This window comes from Semicossyphus pulcher, unplaced genomic scaffold, assembly GCF_022749685.1.
Source record: "Semicossyphus pulcher isolate SPU_LCO1_2020_fin unplaced genomic scaffold, fSemPul1.0.p SCAF_3, whole genome shotgun sequence".
NCBI classification, from domain to species: Eukaryota; Metazoa; Chordata; class Actinopteri; order Labriformes; family Labridae; genus Semicossyphus; species Semicossyphus pulcher.
The window spans coordinates 4,979,570-4,999,227 of NW_027211704.1; the positions used below are offsets into that span (position 1 = coordinate 4,979,570).

Consider the following 19,658-nt stretch of genomic DNA (forward strand, 5'->3'; position numbering starts at 1 on the left):
CGTGATAGGCGCTGCCATCTTGCGATGGTGACGTAATTTGGGGTCAGAGCTGCGCAGTAGAGATCGGCGGGTGGAGCCGCCGTAGCCACTTCCGCTAACCAAAACACATACTTAACTTCTTGTGTTGGTCTGAGGTTAACATTCACAGCTATGTAAACTTCAATGACTGTAGTGATTGTTTTAGTTACGTCTCCTCTCTCCGTTCCTCCTCCACTCTGCTAATCCGGAACAAATCGGCTACAGGAGCCGGATTTGTCAACAGAGCTGTCAATCATCCTTTTTACAGCAGTGCAAGTCAGAAAAATGAACACTTGGACATAAATCAGCATGATAAGAACAAACTATAATGACGGAAACCATGTTTGAGAAAAATGTATTTGACGTGTATTTTGATTTTATAGTTTGACTCATGTGCCATCTGTTAACATGGAGGAGGCGGGCTTTATGAGCTATACTGCAGCCATTCAGCAGGGGGCGATAGGCTTTACTTTTACAGAGCTGTCACGTCGCTCATCTTTTTATACAGTCTATGGTTACAACCAACAGTTGCTGGGAGCCTCTCCAACCATTTCCAAATAAGCTGCAACACATGTAGTGCAGTTAAAAATAGTTTTTGGCTGACTGCCGGGGTCATGCGATGGTGGATCATGGAACATATTGGACCTCCAAGGACTTGACTCTGGATACTTTGTTCGGGGAGTAGGCGGAACTGCTCCTCTGCTGCTCGTCCGCTGTCCTCACCTACATCTGCAACGTGTACCTGCTTTCAAACACGTTGTCGTCGGCCTCATGAGGACAGTCCTTGTAACACATTGCCCACAAAAGCGCACATTGACCTGATGCGGTCAGCCACATATGAGGTTTTGACCTTTTGACCTAGTCTTGTTTAAAAAATCTCTGATGTTTCGGCCCAGGTTGAAAGTAAACGTATGTGTGCAAGTCGTAAACAGAAACATTTCTAATAATAAAATATAACTATAGGATAGATTTTTCAAGTCACGTTGCTGTTGAAAAGGTGTGTCTACAAATGTTCGGGTGACTCACTCTGAACAAAATGCAAATCCTGCAGCTTTTCACTAAAGCCTGAGTCTTTGTTCTCATTAGAGGTGTGACAGCAGCACTCTTTAAACCTCCCTTGTACCTGTGTAAATGTTTCTCACAGCCGGAGCTGCTGAGGTTTATCTTGGCTAAAAGGCGCTGATGCTTTTGCCTTTTTTTTTTATACGGCGGTGTGCCGTGTCCTCCGCATCAAAAACCCAGGCAGGAAAGAGACCCCTGCTGCGACCGTGACGGGTGTGTCCGCTCCTCAGTGACTTCACAGATGAAAACATTACGAACCAGTGCAGCCGCAGTTTGGGTCTGCTTGTGCAGGGAGCAAAGTTGGGGAGAGGAGAAGTGATTTTGGAAGTTATTTTAGTTACTTAGACGGCGGTTTGCTTGTGACACCTGGTCGGGAAAAAGATGCTTCAACCGCCAAGAAAATTATGTTTTTGAACACCTTGAATTATCTTGTTTTTAAGGTTATAATGTTCAGTTTTAAGACACTGAAAGACAGAAGTTTTCTCTGTTTTAAAATATACTACTCTCCTTCTACATACAGGTTATTAAAACACTGATTATGATATAACAGCACACACGCACACACACGCACGCACCTACTTTATATTCCTCCCAGCTGTGCTTCATTAGCCGCCCTGCTTAGTATAGACGTTCTCAGATAATTAATTGGAAAGCTCGGACTTACTCAGGGGGTAATGTTGCTTGCAGTTGTAGCCATTTAACATTATGAGGAGGTCGACTTCACGTAATCAGGCTCCATTACATCTCAGTCCAGGAGACTCTTCAATAAGGCGCCTGTGCATACCTCAGAGAGAGGGATGAGGAGAGGATGATGGAGGAATTTTGATCCATTCAGCGCAGCCTGATTGTGCCGCTCAGGCATGTATGCTTTGCTTTGTGGCTTTAATTAATGTTGTTTATAAATAGAAACATGTAATCATGCTTCATGTCGGTGTGATGACGCACGCGCAATCAATGTCGTCAGCACATTTCAAAGGCAAAAAGTCGTCGGTGGAGCGGAAATCTGGCGTTTTCTTTTGTGTGGGAAACAATAAAAACAATGACATGTTTGATTTCTAAGTGACACATTATGGCTCATAAACACTTGTTGTCATCAGCTGTGGGAAAACAGCGGACGAGCATGAATGTGGAGCTGTAAAGATTCTTAGAAATCCTGCGATAAACGTTTTTATTACTTCTTATTATCTCTGCCAATACGACATTTTCTACTTGGCTTACTGACTTTTGTGCTTATTTTGCTCCATTAGACGCTTTGCACTTAACCCATATACACTACATTTGTGTTGCTTTTGTTCTGTAATTTTGGAACAATCTGAGTCAAGAATTTCCTTCCGGATTAATAAAAATCGATCTTATCTTAAAGTTGTAACCTCGAAGATCTCAGTTTTGTTCTCTTTGGCGGCACCTATGGTGATAAATGGTAACTGCAGGAGCACACTTCCCAGATATCCAGACAGTGTCGCATGTGTGACGTCCACGGTTGGCTCTGGTTGTAACTCTTGATTTTCCTGGCTGACGGTCGCTTTCCTTTTCAGACTGTTTGCTTCATCTGAGCATCGAGTTTGTTTCATTTTCTTTTGATTTTCACTTATTGTTGAAGTTGTATCTGTAGTCATCCATCTTTTCTTTGTTTGTTCAGCCATAGTAGATTACTGTTTACTCGCAACACTTGCAGAGAGCGGAAAAGAAGCCGCTTAGCTCCGCCTACCCTCTCTGGCAGACCAACCACTGCTGGCTGATGGAAAACGCGTCACTAACTTGGCGCCGCTTGTGATTTTTTGCCACGAAAGTCGCCACAGACACCCAGTCTGTAATCCTGCAAATGCAAAGGCTTTCATCAGTGGGCCATAGGCTCAATCACCATTGTGTTACCTCATTCAGCGATAGAGACTTGACAGACATTTATTTAATGAAAATCTTGGAGATTATTACTTTAAATGCACCAATCCAAAACAGCAGGTACAATCAGTTATTGTCGTGAGCAGCGTCAGCAGTTGTCGAGCAACCTTTAAATATCATGAATAAAAAGGGGCGCTGGTTTAGCTCAGTTGGCAGAGCAGGCGGCGTTTATACAGTCCTCCCTCTCTCCCAATGTTTCCTGTCTCTCTTCAGCTGTCCTCTCAATAAAATGCCAAAAAAGTTACCTTTAAATCTCGTGAATGAATGTAATAGTTTGATATTTAGGCCTGGTAATAAATAATCATTTATAATCATTTGTTTTTACCTCGTTCCTCTTTTAAATCTTTCCAAATTTATGCTCCTTAAAATGCTCGTTTAATGGCCACAGGCCTGCTTCACTGTATCACATCTATAAATGCAACAACCTTCGACAATCTCAGGTGCGTGCTGGTTATACTTTCATTCTGTAACATCTTCTCCAGCCATTATTCTTCATTAGCAGATCCAGTATCTCCCTTTTATCTGCCTGTGGTCACTTTTATTGTTGTTGTTGTTTTTCCCCATTTCCGTGCTCCTCACTCAGCAGCACAAAATGCCCACCTGGAGTATCTGCTGACAGCTCAGCTTGTCCACATAATGACTCTAATCACCCCATTAGTCACTGAGGCACTCTGAAACACTGCACGGAGGGGTTCGGTTCAATGTTCCTGCAGTTCAATCCGTTCAGGGGGAGAGAGCACCGTCACAATTTAGTGATATTTAGAGAAGTTTGTCTTCATGCGTCTGCTGGGAAACGACTGGGAATGGTTTATTAGGAAAGGACAGAGGTGCTGGATGTAATTTGTGTCCGGGAGCTCATTTTTTAACAAGAAAACGAAGGCAGTTCTTCCAACGAGCCCGAAGGTTAACTCAAGCTCCCATCATTTTATTCTAGCTCTCAAAGTTTGTCTGAATGACTCCAAGAATCTGTTTTATTATTTAGATTTTATTCAATTATACCGAGTGAAGGGTTAAACTACAACACCTACCTGCAACTTCCATTTACAGGATCTGAATGTGTCTGAAACGTTCACGCCTGTGTGATTGGTGAACTCTCCAAGGAGGACCCTGCCCAGTGCATGCTGGGTAAAAGTACACCCTTAAACAAGATAATGGGAGGAAGTGAGGGGTAGGAACAAATCCATTGAACCTGCTTTTACTGTGTAATTAGATCAGATCCATAATGACACACTGTTTTGTACTTTGCATTCAGGTTTAACGCACACATGAGTCTCGGTTTGTGCTGATCATAACACTTGATTACAGTCGGAAATCGGGGGAATTGTTGCGCTGGTGAACCGTGGAATCTTCCATATGCTACCTGCCCCACTGGCCGTCCTGTGGCTTCACACTCAGTTTGGGTCCAGATCTATCACTGCCAAAATCAATAGAGAGGGCCACCCAAACGCGGGGTAATTATGAGAGCCAGCGGGGTTCTGGGAGCGCTGACAGCACTGTTGTTGTGTTGAATAACTACTTCCCTTCCCCACTTACATGTCTGGAGGGAAATGAAGGCCGCGGCCGAGTCCTGCTCACCGAGGCCACACGTGTGATTATGTTTCTGACAGGAAGTCGTCTTCTTCCTCTTCTGGCTTCAGTTCAGAGGCATTCTTTACGCTTCAACCAAAGTTTTGCTTGTATTCAGTGTTACTTAAAAGCATTGAGTGTGTGTCCTTGGGTTCTAAAGAATGTGTTAGGTACTTATCACTCCTTTTACAGCATTTGCTAAGTGGCTTTTTAAAACATATTTAAAAAACAAACCCTGGACTGCTTTCATCTATGTTAGATTGCTAGCCGTTTTCTTCTTACCTGCGACTTTTGGCACATTGCCTCTTTGATGGAGTGCGAAGAAGAAGATGAAGACGATGATGAAGAAGAAGACAAAGATGAAGAAGATGAAGAACAAGATGACCAAGAAGAAGACAAAGACGAAGAAGAAAAGACGAAGAAGAAGACGACGAAGACATACTTCGGTAATCCGTAAGGGGAAGTGCAATCTTGTCACTGTTTTTACAAACATGCTACACACCCATGGGCCCGATTCATACGTGCACAAACAGGACTCTATGGACATGCATTAATGGAGAGATGAGTGAGGGGGCTGCACATGGACATGTGGCAAATGGCACCTCTCCAGCTAACTGCCCCAACTCCATGCTTGGTCCGTATCGGGACTTGAATCAGCCACCCTCCAGTTCCAAAGCCAGCTATTCAAACAGTAGCCTGACAGGACTGCAGGATCCAGACAGACAGACAGAATAGACGGACATAACCGTCAACCTCTGATCATCCAGTGGCTTGAACTGGGTACTACCCGTTGACGAGCAAACACTTTAGTCAGGGGCAGCACTGTATATGAGCCAATCAAAATGGTATGATGGGCCTCTTCTTAATCCCGATAAAACGGAGGTCCTTGTAATCGGCACCGACTACTTCAATAAGGAGGTGGTTCACAATATTGGTCCCCTCGCCAGTAATATCAAGACCACCTCTTAAAATGTTGGTGTTCTGTTTGAGCAGCATTTGAGTCGTTCAGTCTTGCTTCTTGCAGCTGAGAAATATTGACAAAATCAGACCTATGCTAACAACCAAACAAACCGAACTTCTAGTACACACCGTAATCCTTTACCGTTTAGACAACTGTAACTCCCTCCTCACCGGCGTTACTCAGTCCTCAATAGCACGCCTCCAAATGGTCCACAGTGCAGCAGCTAGGTTGTTAACAAACACTGGTCGACAGTCTCATATTACTCCAATTGTTGCCTCCCTCCATTGGCTTTCACTAAAGACCAGAGTCAATTTCAAAATTGTATTAATCACATACAAGGCGGCCTGGCTCCTGCGTACATTGCAGAACTTTCGAGCCCTTTTGCTAGCGGCCGGCCTCTCCGTTCTTCCGATCAGGGCCTCACTTCCTGGATCACGCTTCGAACACAGATGTCATCGTGCATTTAAAGTTGCAGTTCCGAAACTCTGGAACAGTTTACCCCAGAACGTTCGGTGGTCAGTTTTAAACGGCTGCTTTTTGCAGGTTAGCGTTTCCATAAGTTTTGCTTGTATGTGTCTTTGAATGTATGCTAGTATGCTTGTCTCACGTACATGTGTTGTATTTCTTCCTGCCTGTCTGCACAGGATTTTACTTGTGCACTCTCTATTGTATGTACAGCACTTTGTAACTGTGTGTTATTATTCTTGCCCCAACATCGCTCCATAGCACTACTAGTGGTCGCAAACGCTTCTTCAGCTGAACGTTCTGCAGCTCTGGTTGTTTTGTGTTCCTCGCTGGCCTACATAGATCTCTCTATGGCCCCTCACACAGTTACACTGTGGCTCTTAAATCAGCCTGATCCTACTTTCTTTCAGCCTACAGCAGTGGAACACTTGTTAAACAGGTGTTGTTCTGCTCTAACCCTTTGAAGTCAAACCAGGACATGTGAACTACGGTCCGAAGGATTCCCACACAGCTTGTTACCGGCCCTGCTGACCCACAACGTTTGAAACTTTTGACAGCAGGGGGAGTCTAAATCACAAACTTTCTTCCGCCGCCTGTGTCTTTCTGAGCTCAAACTTCTCGTTCTTCCTGCCCCTGAATCTTAAACATGTGCGAGTTGTGTTATTTAAACTCCGGTCACACCGAGAGAAGAGCTGAAATCTCTGTAAAAACTCCTCTGCGGTTGCCGCTCCTCTGGATGAACTCATTAGTTCAAAGGTTAAAGCCGTGTTGTCAGTAGTCCTTAAAAACTGTAACAGCTTCTCTGCTGAAGGGAGGCAGCTCTCTGCGAGGCGGAAAGTAAAAACTGAACACTTATTGAGATAGAGATGGAGAAAGGAAAGCTCAGACGTGCTCGGACTGCAGGAGTTTAAGGCTGATTTATAACCAACTCAACCCTCAGAGGAATCTGGTTTGGGGCTCGGTCGATAATGATGTTCGGCACGGATTATCCGGTAATGTGAGGAGTTCATTGATCAAGATTTAAACCTCCAGAACTGCTTGCAGACTCGACAGAGCTGCTGCAGTATTATCAAACATATTTAATATTTAGAATTTAAGATCTGTGTAAGGTCCGGGCTTTCTGAGAGGGAGCGAAATAGCCAATGAGAGCGAGAAGGAGACCAAGCTCCTCACGTTAGCTAGGATGCTACTGTTGACAGAAAACAAACTGGTACAATCTGTTTCGGGAGGCCGCGCCTCCCGAAACATTTTCTCACCCAGCCTTCTGCTTTTGTTTTTCTCACTGCCACAGTTGGTTGTGTCAGTCTTTTTGACACCTGCCTGCTTCCCTGCTTTTTGACACCAGCCTGCCTGCCTGATGAAGGTAACAGGTGACAGTCCACAGACTGCTCGGCTATCCTCCGGGTTCCCCCCACACAACAGGATAACGGATCATAAATACTGAACGTCTTCAGTGTTTAAGATTTGAAATCATTCTTCCAAGCAGATCGGTTAATCGTCACAGCACAGGAGCATCTGTAAGATCATCTTTAGAAACATAAAAAAATCTGGACTTTGCTCACTTCTGTCGGAGCGGGGAATCGGGCCCAACATCGTCTTAATTATCTCGTAGTGTGTACCCCGCCTTCAGTGCTGGATTCAACACAATTTTTAAATCCGTTAACAGAGCCGGCTTAAAGCCTACGAGGCAACTGCTCCACTATAGTTTAGATGAAGGGGAACTTAAAATGCGTCCTCACGCTCTGTATATGATGGGTGTCAGAAGGATTCTCGTACATGTGGGTGTTGCTGAATCGTTTCCTGTAGTATTTTCTGCAGTTTGTTGTGTAAAGTTTAAATTTAGTCCGGTCGCCTCAGGAGAGGGAGGCAGACAGTCACAGTGAGAGACGGAGACGGAGAGGAGGATCAAACTAATGAAATAAGAAGTGGAAAAGAGTCTGAAGAGTCTCAGCGTGACCCACATACAGCTGCTCTCGTAGTCGCACGCCGTCTGATTAACTCGACAAATCTGAATTCCCAAGAACTCACTTGGAATAAAATGCTGATAATTTGTTTAGTCAACCTGCTCCTGACCTGGTTTGACTCCCATTAGTTCTGCCCCGTGTGGGAAACCATCCTTTCATCTTCAGCTCCGCCCCGCTGGCAGCTCAGAGGCTGCAAACAGGCAGGAAGGTGTTGATTGTGCTTAACCTGAACGCTTCATGCTCTTCTCTGCCGGTTCAGGTGATTCCTGCCCTCCCTGGGGTAACAGGATCCACTTTGGCTGGGTGGTAGAGAAGCTTACTGGACCTCTCAGCCGCTGTAACCCAGAAACTCCTGAGTGGTAAATGAAAAGACAGCAGGTTTGTGTTTCCCCCTTTATTGTGCTATTCTGGCTTTTGTGTGTGTTTAAGCTAGCTCTGGGCTACCTGTAACACTATACACACACGAGGGCGGGGACGAGCCAACGCGCCGCCAGAAAGCTTGGCTCAGAGCCCCTCATGGTTTGGTTTCAGGGCCTGCAGCTTGGTCCATCGATTGGCACTACTACCATCACATTTCCTGCAGCTCAGTGCTCTCTGCAGACGTCTGACTGTAACCCTGGTGAGCAGCTAAATCTGTTTTTCGGAGGTGACGCTTCAGAGCAAACATGCAGGAGGAGGAAGGATGCGTGGAAGCTTCTGGAGAATGAGCTGTTTTACGAAAGGTGGAGCCTGTCTGGTAAGCTGAGGGGTTATTGGTTATAGGTAGATCAATAGATTCAGCTTTCACTTGTATTGATTACTTTATGTACTTATTCACTTATATACTGTATAAAGGGGCCACTAGCAAAATAATATACGTGATGCGTTTTTGCTTATCAATTATTAATTTAGACATTTAAATTTAAAACGCTCATAAAAAATGTAACCGTTGAATTAACTCATAAAAAATGTACCCGATCACAGAAAATGTCTGAAACTGACTCGATGTAGATAATTTATTCAGTTTAGTCTGTTTATCTTACTTGCCAGGAAAACTAATTTATATATTTCAAATTGTCCTTAATTAAGAAAAATGTGAAAAATTTAGATGAAATGTGTTACAGGTAATAATTTACTTCGGATTGTTTCTACCTATTTTCAAACAACAAACAAAAGTCCTTTCTCTCAGTTTTAACAAAGTGTATACATGAATGACTGAATTTACAATACCAGTCAAAAGTTTGGACACACTGTCCCGTTCACTTGTATGAGAAAATGTGTCCAAACTTTTGACTGGTAGTGTATAGATGGACGATGCATCAACTGGAGCCAGAGCTGCGCAGTAAAGATCGGCGGGTGGAGCCGCCGTAGCCACTTCAGCTAACCAAAACGCACACTTAACTTAACGGAAAAAACAGTAAAGATCCCGCACGTCGGCGTGTTTAACAGCAGAACAGCTTCTTGTGTTGGTCTGAACCATAGACTGTATAAAAAGATGGCCGACATGACAGCGCCGTAAAAGTGAAGCCAAACCCTCTCTATCGCCCCCTGCTGACTGGCTGCAGTATAGCTCATAAAGCCCGCCTCCTCCATGTTAACAGATGGGACATGAGTCAAACTATAAAATCAAAATACACGTCAAATAATTTTTTCTCAAACATGGTTTTTGTCATTATAGTTAGTTCTTATCATGCTGATTTACGTCCAAGTGTTCATTTTTCTGACAAGTTTATTTCTAATTAGTTATTTGATGCTGTAAAAAGGATGATTGACAGCTCTGTTAACAAATTTGGCTCCTGCAGCCAATCAGTTCCGGGTGAGCAGAGCGGAGGACGATCCGTGAGTGGAAACGTAACTAAAACAATCACTACAGTCATTGAAGTTTCCATACCTGTGAACGTTAACCTCAGACCAACACAAGAAGCTGTTCTACTGTTAACACGCCGGTGTGCGGGATCCTTGCTGTTTTTTCGGTAAGTTAAGTGTGTGTTTGGGTTAGCGGAAGTGGCCAAGGCCGCTTCACTCGCCGATCTCTACTGTGCAGTCTCTGGCTCCATATGACGTCACCATCGCAAGATGGCAGCGCCTATCACAGGGGCTATTTTGGCATCAATTTCGTACAATGGGAGCAGATGGAGACGCGTTGTCCATCTATATATACAGTCATTGGTCTGAAGCAGGCGTTCACAGGTATAGAAACTTCACTGACTGTAGTGATTGTTTTAGTTACGTCTCCTCTCTCCGATCCTCCTCTACTCTGCTAATCAAGAACAGATCGGCTGCAGGAGCCGGATTGGTCAACAGAGCTGTCAATCATCATTTTCACAGCATCAAATAATTTTAACTAATTAAAACTAAACTTGTCAGAAAAATGAACACATGGACGTAAATCAGCATGATAAGAACTAACTATAATGAAAAATGTATTTGACGTGTATTTTGATTTTATAGTTTGACTCATGTCCCATCTGTTAACATGGAGGAGGCGGGCTTTATGAGCTATACTGCAGCCAGTCAGCAGGGGGCGATAGAGAGGGTTTGGCTTCACTTTTAGGGAGCTGTCATGTCGTCCATCTTTTTATACAGTCTGTGTGTATGCACCATCTTATGGACATATGTACTGATGTGGCCAAACTGTAGTATGTAGCATGCAAACAAAAGGAAAATGTGCATTATGCCAAAAATCCCCGGATGTCGTACTGATTGGGAGAAAATATCGGACCAGTCTACCTCGCCTACTGTATCCCACAATGCAATGAGCTTTAACGAATGTACTTATAAGCTGAGGGAGATAAAAGCACTCTGCATTCACAACTTTTCCCGGAGTAGATGCTGCTCTGTGTTTGCTGCAGAGAAGCGGACCTGCTTTTGAAGCCCGGTGAAAGCCTTTTATGCAGGAGCACTTTGTTGTGACTGAGTGTGTAATGTGTTGTGATGTCTTGTTCTGTCTCTTGCATGAGGATTAGGAGAAAGTGATTACTCAGTGATATATTAGACAACACTGACCTGTGCTTATCCCTCTGTGGGCTGAGCAAGTGATTTCCCCCATTATGTGAGAGCATGATACATCATCTGCAGCAAGTGAGAGCTTTTCAGCTGCCACTAATGTGTCAAATGGACAATGGGATGGTTGGGCTAATTTCTGCAGGCGGGCTTTTATGATATTGGAACAAGCTGTCAGAGCGAGGCGGATAATAAGACGGGGAGATTTGACGTCGCCTTTCAAAATGAGGTAATGTCCCCCTTTTGTTTTGGAAACTTTGCTTTCAAGCCTACATCCGGCCGCGGCGCTGCGTCCGATTGAACGAGCAGAATCTCTTATTAACAAGCAGATTCACTGGAGCAAACGCTGAGCAAAGCAACACCCACAGCTCGGACGGGCAGCTCTCTGTCAGAGCCAACAAAAGAGGGAGACATCGCTCGAGATAGAGGGAAGCGTTTGTACTCAGTTAAATTCACGCATGAATGTGAGAAATGAGGAAGAGAGAGAGAGAGAGAGAGGAAAAGAGGGAGGATAGAGGGAGGGCTCTCAGCATCATCTGACAGGAGAGAGGCTGATCTCCGCCAGCAGGTGTTGGAGGAAAGAGAGACTGAGTCAGACACACGGAGCCAGCGAAACATAGAGGAGCAGCAAGTTGTTGAAGAGAGAGGCTGAGCTCTACAGACAGGTAAGATCAGAGAGAGATGAGGGGGCTCTGTGTTTGTCGAGAGAAACTGTTGATAGATAGATACATTGAAAAAGACGGAGCTTGAGTCAACACAAGATAGAGAGATAGGAGAGAGAAACAGACGTTTAGGACACAAGATTAAGCTCTGTGTCCACCCAGAACTTTCTCCCCGTGTCTCTCTCTCCCGCTCTCTGCCGTTCATCCGGGAAGCGGCGGATTGGCATCTCCACTAACTGACTCTGCTTTCATTGTGCATTAGCTGCTGTACTTGATTAGATTAGCTGCTCTCTACAAAGTGGACCTGCTAAGCTCAGGGGTTCACGTGTCTCTCTCGGACTGTGTGTGTTTTTAGTGTGTGTGTAGTGTTGGTAGAGGGGAAGATGCAGCCAACCAAGACCTTACTCTGAGAGAAGAACTATGATTTTTTCTTTGCTTCAGTATTTGTGAATCTTAAGAACTCCAGCCCAGAGCAAGACTTTAATCTGTAATGCGATTGCAAAGCAAAACCTGGAGCTGCTCCAGTGAGGAAGAATTGTAAAAATCTCACTCTGGTCTCAGACGTTTGCTTTGAGCTCCACTTTCAGTCGAGCTTCTTTTGACTGTTTTGTCAGCTTGAGAGAAAATGTGCCAGAACGTCTGCAAAGTTTGTGCTCCGCCAAATCCAGTCTGAAGTCCGCAGACTGTTTTTAACAGGTGGATGTAGCCTCCGGTTTCAAAAGTGATGCGTTATTTCTAATGCCCAGCAGGGGGCGACTCCACTGGCTGCAGAAAGAAGTCAGACGAGCTTCTTCACACTTGATTTAGTCCCTCGGTAAACGTTTTCCTAATGAGTTTATCGTCTCAATCGCTAGTTTCGGTTCTTCAATACGGCATGAGGTTAATTTTGTAAATCATGGTCCCGTTTAGAGTAAAACGGACCATAAATTAGAGCATATTTTAAGGCCGTCTGACTTTGATTGCTGTCTTGCCACCGAGGCGAGCATTCAGCTCGGGTGGATACTAAACGAGGTTGTTCAAACTGGCTCACTTCTGGCTCCAAAAAACCAAGATGGCGGCGGCCACAGAACACGGAACTGAGGCTTCAAACGGGGGTTCACAAACCAATGGGTAATATCACCGTGGCAACATCCACTTCTTTCATACAGTCCGTGTTTCTGTCTTGATCTTACCGGAGCAACAGGATTTTCCTTTTGGACATCAAGAGAGGAACTGCCTGACGACGATTATGATGATGACCCTTTGGAGAATATGTATAATTTCAGCGAGGAAAATAAGCCTCCCAGTTACCATTCCCTTTATCGACTTCTGAACAGCAGTTGGAGCCGACAGGCTGCCTTCATGTTGACAGATGGCTCCAAAGTCTTCAGGTTCACCTTGACATTAAAGTTTTGTTGCTGCCTGTTGGTTTGGAACCACAGTCTGATTTACAAGGTGATAAGCATGCTGCCCTGTTGTCGCTGTTTCTTCTGTTTGATAAAGAGAGGATGCTTTATCAGAAGTCTCTTTCAGATTTCATGGTGATTATCTTCTGACAAAACAAACAACAACTGTGTGTTGCCAGCGGAGATTGTACCAAAATGTCAGCAATCAACTTTTTCCACCAGTAATATGCAGATATAATTTTTGAACTGATATCAGAGTAGTCGGTATCGACCGATACTCAAGTCAAGATATTGGAATCGGTATCTTGTATAGGAAAAAATGGTATCGGAAAACACCTCTACTAAAGAAGAAATAACAAACTTCTGCCCTTCTTAAACAGACTCTTTGAGGTGGGAAAGTTGCGCCATTATTCCACCTCGCTGTTGTGATTATCTACACCGCTTATACTGTTCAAGGTTGAGGCGGGGCTGGAGCCTATCCCAGCTGTCATTGGGCAAGAGGCGGGGTTAAACCTTGACTGATCGCCAGACAGACACCTTTAACACTCACATTCACACAGGAAATTAAGAGTCTCCAAACGAGCACGTCTTTGGACTGTGGGAGGAAGCCGGAGTACCCGGAGTGAACCATAGAACTCCACACAGAAAGGCCAAAAATGACGGTACAAACACGATGCCGTTCCACCATAATTCACCAGATAAGGCGGTAACAGAGACGTAACAGGGCGTAAACGACATCTGTGTAAAGTGGGCGGCCTGCAGGACGGGTCAGTGCTGTGTCATGACGATGTTTTTGATTCAACTTCACTTTTCTTTACGCACTGTTGCAGCAATACGACAGATTTGGGGGTTTCTGAGTAACAAAACAAAGCTGTCATAATTGCAGAGCCTCTTCGTGGCATCATCTCTGTTTAAAAAAAGTTGTGTTAACAGAATTGTGTTTAGCTGAATCATAATGGAGCTCTACTCCCAGATATGTCCGTGCGTGTTACCAAAAGTTTAATTTGCTCCTTGTATCATTCAGGAATTACAAAGCCGTGGATAGCACTGCTGCTCTCTTCATTAATGCAGGATGCCCTGAGGCCTTCTTGCCTGTTGTCTGCTAAAGCCCATACTGAAGCTTTAATGGACAAAGTTACTCTAGCATTAATAGACCGGGTTACTCTACCGTAGCAGCATTCAGTGCAGTGATATCCGACTCTTCCTGCGGTGCCTGTGGCTTTCTTTTGTTTGCCAGTGCATCTGTTGAGCTGGCACGCAGGCGGCCGTCGTGTTCAGCCAGTATTTAGCCTCAGGTCAACAGTATTTACTAGAACAATTGTATATCTATGCCGAGCCTCTGAGGCGAGCATTAGGATTAACCCCATAATACTTTGTCTTTTATTCTATGTTGTCCTTTTTTCACCATCTCCAGTCATGTGGCTCTGTAACGTATCTGTGTGATGATTTTGTCTCTGCTGCAGCGATGAGAGTCATGGACACTAACACATGCTGATGGGCCTGATATGGAGCTGACAGCAGTTACTATTCTCAGACTTTTTGTTCCTCAACTTGATTGTTATCTAAGATATTTGGTTCTACATTATCACCAGCTTATCTTCAGGGGTATATCCACTTCTTAGTCAACACAATAGTTTATTATTAGCTCGGTACAAACTCAGTAAATCCATCTCTTTAAATACAACTCTACTTTTGCTGTGTCCAACAGCACGCCAAATATATTCAGTAATGACTAAGCATGACTCACAACTATATTCAGTGCATACCATACGGCACAACTCATCTGCTGCTGTTTGTTTTTTCCTTACATGCCAAGTATAATTATCTTTTGACTATTTTTACGCCTCTGTGACAGCGACGCTCGCAGCCGGAGGCGCTTTGTTTTCTGATCGTCCGTCTGTGAGTCCTTTTCTGTTCAAGGTGAAATCTCCGGAACACCTGGAGGGAATATCTCCAAATTTGGTGTGAACTTCCGCCTCGACTCGAGGACGAGTTATAACAGGGAGTCTAGTTAGACTAGTTAGAACTGGTAGTCAAAGATAGAAGGTTAAGGTCTCTTTGATCTCTCAGTAAACTGATTATGACACAATTTCACACCAATTTCTTGACAACTGAAGGATAAAATGATGAAGTGATGGCATATTTTACCTCAAACACCAACTTCAAATGGCATTTTGGATCAACTAGTTTTGAGTGTACATCACATTGTCTTAGTACAATTCTTTTGACCATGATATCTCAGGAGTGCCCGGAGGGAACATCTTCACATTTGGCAGAAACATCCACCTGGACTCCTGGATTACCTGATTTGATTTTGGTAGTCAAATGTCAAATGTCACGGTCACTGAGATCCATCCCATGCTTGTAAACACAATCTCAGCAATGCATCCGTCCATTATCACCGCTTGTCCTGTTCAGGGTCGCGGGGGGGGGTGGCTGGAGCCTATGCCAGCTGTCATTCGGCGAGAGGTGGGGTTACACCCTGGACTGATCGGCTGTCAATCATAGGCGTTACCGTTACCTTACGGTTTATCTCCACAGGTGTCATGAGTTTCTAGTTTAGTTCTGGTTTTGTCTTATATTTCGGTGTTCAGTTATTTCTTTTACCTTGTCACGAGTTTTCATCGTTTAGTTTTGTATATAGTTAAGTATTTCACTTGTGTCTTTTTGATTCGATCATTTCCTGTTTTACTTTGTCACCTTGTCTCTCGTGTTGATCCACTTCCTGCCTTTGTGTTTCCTGCTTGTTTGATTGTGTGCCTTACCCTGATTGTTTTCACCTGCCCCTTGATTGTCTCACCTGTGTCTGATTGGCCTCACCTCCTAAGTTTATTTAGTCTTTGTTCTCCCCTGTCTCGTGGCTGGTTCATTGTCTTTGTCGCATGTCTTCCTGTGTTTGCCGAGGTATCATTTTGGATTTTGGATTACCCGGCTCCTTGTGGTTTTGCCTGTTCTTGTTGGCTCTTCAGTTGGATTTTTGTTTTATTAAATCATTTAAATCTGCATCTGGGTCCTCAACTTTTTGGGAACAATGAACCCTGACAATAGGTGTCGCCAAAGAGAACGAAACTGAGATCTTTGAGATTACCACTTTAAATTATTTTCAGCTGAGAGCGCTGTGAGCGCAGCGACAGAAAACAGCTGACGCTGAGGGTGCTTTTTGCGCTGAGGATGCTGAACTGCATTGGTTCTGTTTAGAAAACAGGCGCTGCCAGTGCAAAAAACTCTGCATGGACACATGGTTTTATCTTTAGAGCTATGTATTCTTTCTAATATTTTTAATGACCAAATATAACCCCCATCCCAGCCTTCTGCCATTCTTTACTTTGACTCTTATATCATGGATTCAAGTTACCTCTAACCCTTACTGCATCCGGCTGACCTCGATGCTTTGTGACATAAGCAACACAGTTGAGAAGATCCCACTCAAATGTATGTTCAGTGTGGCCTATAGCTCATTTGTATTTGCAGGTGCGTCTAAGCTCGAGCCATGACTTGAGTACAGAAAGCTGCTCGGAGCTCCTGACCCGGCAGTCTGCGGAGGCAACACATGGGATTAATTGGCCGATTTTATTCCACTAAAGCATGATCCCTCAGTCACTTAGAAAGGGCTTGAAGGTGGATCCCGGTTATTTTAGAGTTTGGCTGACTGGTCCTCTGACGTCAATAGCAAAGTTCACCATTTGTCCTTGGCACATTGTTTGCTTTGGTGCTTCATGTGAGCACTTTGGAATCTGCTATTTTGAGTCTCTACAGGGGATCAGCAGCGCGGTGAGGATCTGCAGCGCACCGGAGAAATAGTCCTCTTTCAGTTTTACAACACACGAAATGAAACAGATGAATAATATTCACCTCAGCGAGCCTCGGATGGCCTGATAATATCTTTCATCAGTGTAATGTGATGTATCTGTTTTATTCAGCGAAGGATCGGGGGATATTCTCGGACATTTTGAGCTCATCGTTTAAAGAATCAACTCCTCCTGGAAATCGCATTTTCCTCTAAGATGACTCGAGTATCGTTTCCTCTCATTGTAGACCATCACTCACTGTGGAGTGTTGCTCTTCAGGTGTTACATATTTCATTGATTCAGGTGGGGATGTTGCATGCTGACACATTTATACAACTGCAGAAAACTCAGTAAGGAGAGGAAAATATGAAGGATGTTTGTGTCGAAGCAGAGTGAGCTAAAGTTTAATCAGAGGAAAATTGTAGTAACACTCGCTGCACACTCAGCCCTTAGAGGCAGATGATTAAACACCTTCGATTAACATTGGCATCAGAAGTGTGTTTCCTTTGGCAAAGGAGAGACTCCGCTTCCCTTTCCTCTTCTCCTTTGGCTTTCTCTGCATCCACAAGATTTAAAGCAGCTAATCAGACGGGACTGAAGGAGCCACCTCTCACCTGGGGGTTGTGTGTGGAGAGCTTGGCAATAAGCCTCCTCGCTCATTGTGAAAGCTGGCTGGATAAGTGCCGCTTGTTAGGTGCCTCCAGTGTGTCAATCATCGCGGCGGTGTGACACGGTGACCCGGCCACCTGCTGCTGCCGCTCACAGGCCCGACCTGTGCCAGTCAGCAGGTCGAAAAGCTCGTTAGGACGTTGGTCATTTATATCACTCTAGTTTAGTCTGGGAAATTTGTGCTTTTGCTTTCTGATTGCAGATATGTTGGCTTGTCCAATAGTAGTCACATTAATAAAGCTGGGGCGAGAAACTTGGGTGGAACTAGAAAGAGTAAGATAGACACTCCCCAAAACATGAACGTGCAGAGGAGCCCAACGAATTGTTGTCATTGTGACCATATCCAACTACATCTCCCGGCAGTTCTCGTACTTAAGGCCTGATCAGACAGAGTGCGTTTTGCAGGCTGTAAAACAGGAGGCACACCGCACTGCCTTTTTTGTTGAAGCCTATGGTTGAAAAAAAGAGCAGCATGCTGTGCCTTTTCGAGCTGAGACGGCATTTCGAGAGTATCTAGCTTCCGTATCGTGACGTATTTCCGGGTGAAACAGGACGTGCAGGCGGGACATATCATTAGAGGGATTTGATTTGATCGTTGAGAAGTGGGCGTAGACAGACGTTCTCCACAGCGCAGTAGCTAGCTAACTGACCGAGCGTTCTTGGTGCTCTGCGGCTAAATGTTGCAGATTGATTGGTTGAAATTGTTTGGTGCCAACTTACGTAAGCACGCGTGAAATTTAGTTTTACCGGAAGAAAAAATGATCGGATTTTGATATAAGAATACGAAGAAATTGATTTTCTGTATTTTTTTGGCCTATATTGTCAAATAGATGCACAATATTACCGGGAATGTGATCTAAAAGGATTAAAATGACATGTTTCATTTCACCTCGACGTTAATAACCATTACTCTCGACTGTACAGTACAGGTCGTATTTTCTTCTGCAGCCGTGTTCCTCGTTGCTTTCACAGCAGACGCTGAACGTTCCTCCTTTATATGAGACTTAATAAATCCCTATCACACAGTATCATCGTGTCATGTGTCACGATGGTGGTATTTGATAACGTGTGCTCGCTGTGTTCATCACAATACGCTCGCCTGAAATCTCTGCCTGAGTCTAACTTAGCATTTACCCCTGCACCAGATATTTCTCCGTTATCTGCCGTGTAAATTAATTCAGAGATGGAAAAACGCACACTCACATGCGCGTGCAGGAACACACACGCATCACAAAAAATGTATTCATCTTCTGTGATGAGAGCCACCGAGCATGCCATCGCTAGTGAAAGTGGCAGGCTGTCAGGCAGCCGTCATCTTTCTGTCTGTGGAGTCTTCCTAATCAAGATTGATTTGCACCTTTGTGCTTCTCCTTTCATTTCGGATCAGGAAGTCGCACACGGGAGGTTCCCTGTCTGCATGCTAAAGCAGGGGACTTATACCGACTGTACAGAGGGTAAACATGATGAAAGAAACATGGATTTAAAGGATCAGTTGTCTGTATTTGCAGACATAAAGCAAATATTCACAGATCAAGCCTAACTGTTCCCTCGGGAGTTAACTCTTTGAACGCGGCCAGTCCAGACTTTGGTAGATTTGATTCTTTTGATTTGTCATTTCTTAGAGAATCATCAAAAGCATCATAAGCCTAGAGTCTGTACAACCTGTGATCAAAGGTTAAATAAGTCAATAAACCAATCAAATATATGAAAGAATAGAAACTACTGGGAAAAGTACCAAAACACGATTTCTCATTTAACCGGCCCTCTTCGTCCGAACTGGGACTCGCCCTCAAATTCCACACGATCCGTCTGCGACGCGCTCCGTGTGCACTGCGACCTCCGGAGTCAATCGCGCGCATTCAACTCGACGCTTGTGATTCCACAGCACGTGCCGTGGTCCGTCTCCGCCGCGTCAACACACTGAAATCTTGAAAAAAGAACACTTTTAATTAAGTAGTGTACTCAGCCATGGTAGAAGCACAAAAAACACTGAGTGACATCCAAATGAGCAGATAATCAACCTCCGAGGTGCAAACTGAACTGTTGTTTGTGTGTTGCTCTGATTTCGCAATTCTCCCACGATCTTGTGATCTCGCGAATCAAGCTGCTTGGGCCAGCGCTCCGCTGCGCTGTGGCACTTTTTACACAGCAGGTCCGCCTCAGCGCCGTAACGGAGCTCCGCTGGCATGCAGCCTTTGCCATTTTATATTGGCCCAAGCAACGGCGACGTAAAGCCA

At 44.5% G+C, this 19,658-nt stretch overlaps 1 protein-coding gene across 4 annotated transcripts in view; it reads left to right on the plus strand.

Moving 5' to 3' along the window:
* The window catches only part of rap1gapb (RAP1 GTPase activating protein b), a 98,807-nt gene that overhangs the window by 22,180 nt on the left and 56,969 nt on the right, over positions 1-19,658 (plus strand). The window lies entirely within an intron of this gene.